The sequence below is a fragment of the Halichoeres trimaculatus genome, unplaced genomic scaffold, assembly GCF_033239565.1.
Source record: "Halichoeres trimaculatus isolate MK-OKI-2021-1 unplaced genomic scaffold, fHalTri1.1 fHalTri1_scaffold_13, whole genome shotgun sequence".
Classification (NCBI taxonomy): Eukaryota; Metazoa; Chordata; class Actinopteri; order Labriformes; family Labridae; genus Halichoeres; species Halichoeres trimaculatus.
Genome location: NW_027437191.1, coordinates 9,521,376 through 9,527,375, shown reverse-complemented (window position 1 = coordinate 9,527,375; position 6,000 = coordinate 9,521,376).

Below are 6,000 nucleotides of genomic sequence, written 5' to 3'. Positions count from 1 at the left end.
ACAATGGCTACATTTACATGCAGTCAATATTTGGGTCAAGGTTTCTGAGTTATTTTAAATAACCTGTTTACATGAGTAAGCAAAGAGGGTTATTCCTGTTTACATGGTATCTCGATCAAAACAGCGACACACGAACAACATCTTGACAGATGCAATGTGCATCACTTCCTGTACTAAAAGGACCTAGATTCCTTGCAGTACAGAGAGTGTGCACAACACAAATGAATGTTCTTTTCAATGGGAATATCCCCATGGGCGTATACATGACCAAATATTCAGTTAGAAAAGGTGTAACTCTGAGCACATTTAGGTTTTCAAAAGGGGTTATTCGTGTTTACATTCCCATGCGCAACCATGTTATTGCTAATACTCCAAGTATAAAATGGTTAATAACTGCATGCAAATGTAGCCAATGATATACAATTACCAAAGTATAAAAACTAGAGTAAAATAGGCCAATGAACTTCAAACACACAAAGTGACATGATAAACAACACAGATAGGAGCTAACAGTAGGCTAACATTAGAGATGTTAAAGATAACTTTGTATTTTTATTTCCAGCAGAGTGACAATATGCTGCCTCAAATCAGCTGAATTGAGAGCAGATGGAGACATCCTTGTTAATTTTGTTTACGTTGAGTTGATGTTGGCCACACAGTGTTATCCAAAGAAAACACTTTCTGGGTCGAGATGTGGCTTAATAAGGGTGAAAAATGCACCCTTTTGCCCGGCCTCTCAGGGTACCTCATGTTGGAGTTGCATGAACACAGTTTGGACATAAAAAAAAAAGATCAGCATTTCAGCGCTGATGTTTAAACATTTTTCAATGATTCATTATGCATTCATTCAGGGAAAACTGACACACTTTCTATGCAAATGAGCCTCATTGGAAAAGTGTCTCATTTACAAATAGCAGTGCGAGCAGCCCCCACACAGTGAGAGTGAAATATTTACTGTCTACTGAGAGTTGGTGGGAATTGGGCTGTATTTATAAAAAAAATGAAAACTTTCTAGAGATCAAAACAAACAATTCAGAGAAAGAACCTTAAAATAAAATCCAGCTTACTTAGAGCCATTCTTGTCATTTTCAGGATTATTGAGTTGAGCATGTTTGTTTGTTTTTCAATATTATGTTCGGGCTGTTAATACCGTTATAGCTCAGGGAGGACAAGCTAGAGCAGGAAACAAGGTGAGAGTCAGGGGTGACATGGGGGAAAGGTGCTGCAGATTGGATTTGATCTTGGACCAAATAAAGCCCAGCCTCATGTGGTGCGCAACCTAGACCAGAGGGCTGTACTAGTATGTCATCAGAGCTCTGTCAGGATGAAGCTCACAGCACAGATCTGAGCAGAGAGGAGATGCTGACAGCTCATCTTCACAATTACATGCTAAACAAGAGCAAACTGCGCCAATCTGCAGAGCGATACAAACTTTTATTGACTGAAATATCATTGAGTGCAGTATGCTTTGTGGATAAAAACTTAGTATGGGGTAGATACCGTGGGCAAATAATGCACAATGCATGGCTCTACTTGAGGTCTCAATCTGCTCTCAAATTGACCGAAAGAAACAAGCTGACACACATGAGAAAACTAGAATGTCCAGGAATGAGATCCTAAATGACAGCAAAGCACTAAATCACACAAGAAATGGACCCTTAAGAACCAAAAAAAACTTTAAAGTAAAGAAGTACTTATTTCCTGTATCTTTAATCATCCAGCTCTGTGTCATTTAGCCACGCCCTGTATTAGCTCCCAATATGAAGAGGCCCTCCTCCAAAGATGGCTTACACGGGGGGCAGGTCATGATGGCGGTCTGCTCTGTCCGGCAGGCCCCACTTTATCCTGGATGACCCAAAGCAGCAAACCCATGTGCAAAGGCAGTTGAGGAGGGTCCATTGTCAGCGGACTAGCAGTTCTCTTTCAACACCTTCCCCAGGGTCCCCGATGTACCTATGAGGACGTGTCCATCCTGCTGACTCCCAGACTTGCTTCCAAGCTGCTGCCAGCCAGGCCTTGAAAGGCAAGTCCTCTGGGATGGAAGTGAGCAGCTCTTAAGGAATGGCAGGACCCAAGCCTGCTTGGAGGAGCTGGCTGTAATGTTGTGGCATACAGAATGTGCCGGTTGTGTTGTTTTGCTATCCGTACCAGGGTGAGGGTGGTCATCTTTTGCTGTAGGCCAGGTGGGGTGATTCCTGCAAGGTTTGGTAGGTAGAACACAGGGGTGGGTTCCAGGTAGCCCATCACAATCCAGAGGGCATTGTTGGTGACCTCGTCTACCCTCTTGGCATGCAAGGCAAGGGCTTGTGTGGAGAAACGGAGTACCTTGAGGAAGGTCCCCCAGGTTGTACCAGTGAGGTGGCAGATTAGCAACACCATTGGTGTGACTTTGGACCTGACATCCTAGATATTGTTTGAATGATGGTGTTCTGTCCAAGTGTATTTGGGGTCTCCTGGGACACAGGGCGTTTGTCTTTCACACATATCTCCAGCTCCCTTTTGGCTTCTCTGTTGTTGATTTGAAAATCTTCCCAGTGCTGAGCTGCACATGCCACCCACAAAGGTATTCAGCCAAGATGACCATGTCTTGTTTCAAGGCCTTCTCCAATGTAGGGGAAAGATGGCAGCTTTAACGTAGCTTCTCCAGTGTGTTGTGAGAAATGGTGCTAGACCAGCTCACATAACTAATGTCACCAACCAATCGTCTTCAGGACAGACCAATGCACAAGAGGCCAGTAGCACACAAACAAAATACTGACAGGCACTGATTTATTACAAATCATCCAAAATGAGCAAAACTAACTAACTAACTTCAACTACCAAACATTTTTCCATCTGTTTACTTCCTGTTTCCAGCTTTGGTCATGGGATGAATGAAAAAACAGTTGATCTTCTTGATCATGTCAGGACTGTGTAGTGATCAGGTGACAATGAAGCTGACGGAAACATACCAGTGGATACACTCTCCATCCATCTGCCTCCCCACTCTCCCAGCACAGAACTCCCTCCTTACTGGTTCCAGTGTGTCAATCACATCTACACATGACAGCAGAGGAAGCTGGTTCCAGTTTACATACAGTCTCTCCTCCCTGATGTCTAATTACTGCGGTTCCCATTCACATATGGCTCTGTCAGGTTGGTTCTGCACACAGCTGTTCTCCACATGAAGGAATTCACTGCTTCTCTTTGCCTGCCTCTGCATTGAAAAACACCTTTACTAAACAGTAGCATTTTCTATGCTCAGCCCTGCACCACAGATTAAATTTTACTCCCTGATGACTGAAGACTACGAGATAGTAAATAATCAATGTTAAATATTTGCGAATAGAAATGCTATATTGTGTGGGGTGCTCTATGTGTACCAGAACAAAAGTCAGTAAGGACGTCAGCTGACTCATCTGATGAAAGAGGAAGCGAAAACAAACAAAAAAACATGGCGCCGGTGAAAACAAAAGTTTCTTGGACCTTTAAATCACCCCCAACTCTTGCTGTAATGCACACAGCCCACATTCCCGCTGCCTCTATGACTTTTTTCTTGAATACTACATCTTTTTTTGCATGTTTTGGAACATTTTATGGTCAGACCAGCCTGTGATCTTGATCACAGGTGGTCCATCTAATCACAGTGAATGCTGCCACTCATGGGTCAACATCAGTCAACCTTACAGTCAACCTAGAAACAGACAGAGAGGTGTGCAGCTAAGGCAGGATTTAGCCTCTAAGCAAACAGTAGAACAACACAGCTATCTGTCAGCTCAGCTGTGCTTCTAAGTATACAAGTGTTGCCTTAAAATCATTAGATCAGGAGATTTGTCAGACATTTTAAAAAAGAAATTAAACAAATTTTAAACCAGACAATAAGCATGTTTATATCTGCAGCTAAGATCAGTTATTAACAGCGGACATTCAAGGCATTGAAGGTTTTACCATTTCAAGTTTGTTTCAGTGTTCAACACCTGTGATGTGATTTTAATATGACTAATATCTTGTACAATATTGAATAAGAAAGCCCTCCAAAGCTGTAGAATTGTTACCTAAATAATTAACAACACGACAATTCAGATTCCTTTGTGTGTGTGTGCGCGTAAGATTCAGAATATTTATTGTACCCTTGGGTAAATTCGTTATACAGCAGGGGCGGAGTGGGACTCATTTTCAGCCCTGGAATTTCATACCTCAGACTGGCCCACTTTATATCATGATCTATTGTATTAAAATAATGTAATTATAACTTTACATGTTAAGAGCGACAATTAGAAAAAAAAAATGTATATCCTGTGACTGAGGGCGAGCAAAGTCAAAACTATCAACAGGCTCATCGTCATCTATCTCATCCCTAACTTGTGGTTCAGGGTTCTGCTGCTGAGCTGCTGTCTCTGAAATCAGTCTCAGAGTAGACTCTGCTCTCCCTTTCACACTTCCTCCAGGTTCCATAAACTCACCTAAACCTGTGCAATAAGAATCAATGATAATAAACAATAATATTTTGTTCAAAGGTCTATTGCATCTAACATTCATCTTATTCATTTTCAATTGTGTGCTTTGTTTACCATCTTACTTTTGATGATAAAAAGGGCCACTGCTAATATTTGGGCACAGAAAGTGATTATATTAGAGCTGATGCTTGCTTGTTCACACATTTTTTACAACAGCTCACCTGTTTCTCCAAAACTGACAGCAGCATCCCCTTCCTCATCACTGTCCCCTGTGTCTTCCTCTGACATTAAATCATATTTTAAAAAATAGTCAATAGTCAGCCTTCTGGTCAATTCAAGTCAATTTCATTATTGTAGTGCTGAATCATCAAGTATCAATTATCTCAGGACAATTTTCATATAGAGTAGGTCTACACCATACTCTGATATTAATTCTAATTTCCACTCAGTGAACAATCCTACCTGCCCACTCTGCACCTGTGGTGGGCTCATAGCTGGTTGGTGCTGCTGCATCTCACTTCTGAGGGGCTACAAGACAAAGTTTCCCCAGTTATGTGGTGTCGTCTCATCACATGGTGCAAGCTGCATTTTATCCAACATCTTGCCTTACCAGTTACATCGCCATCCTCTGCTGTTTCAAACTGCGAGCCCGTTGATGTTTTATTTATTTATTTATTTATTTTTAAAGATGCAATTTTTGCGCATTTTGGTGTCATTTTCCAGCGCTTTGCTATTCTTAATTCTAAGCTTCTCCGCGCTACCAATATGGCTGTTATGGCCCATGTGCTTCATTTACCGTTTCAGAAACAGACAGGTGACGTCGGGAGTCTACGTCCATGTTTTATACAGTCAATGAGCGAGTACCATGAACCTCCGACTTGATGGGAGCAGCTGAAACTCACCATCAAGAGAGTGAGAGTCGTCTCTCACAATAGAGTAAGATATTCTCTGTCACTGTTTGGTGTACAGGGATTCTGGGTGAAGCTGAGACTCTTCAATCAGCTTGCTGGACCATTTCTGTACAGTGTTTTTGTAAATATTCTTACATAAATCAATGTCTTTATGAGGGTTGTTGTTGTTTTATTCTATTGAGAGGCATCTCTGATGCACGATTAGTCAAAGTTCAGTTCTGATTTGATTTGAAAGGGAGTCAGCTTCAGAAAAGTTAGATTTTCCTTTTGTGAGTACTAGGCAATGAATCATCTGTGTTTTGCACCAAAAGCAAGTGTCCAATTTCAGTCAGCCATTGTGGAAACGCTGACACGCAGTCAAAATAATAAGAGACAAACAGTGGAAACAGACTGGAAGTGAAAGTGCCGTGCTCATTTACGCAGCTCGGGATAACATTTCAGTGTTTTAAAGTGGAGAACTGAAAATAATGTCATCCTACATTTCTCTGCTATCACTTCAAACTTTGAGTCCTTAAACAGAATTGGAAAGATTGATGCTACAGGAGACAAAACTCAATAAAGATCCGTTCACTTTGATCCATCGTTGGATGCCACGGGGGACGTTCCTGTGATTGGATCACTGTCCTCAGTTTGAGTAAGAACACATCCAGCTC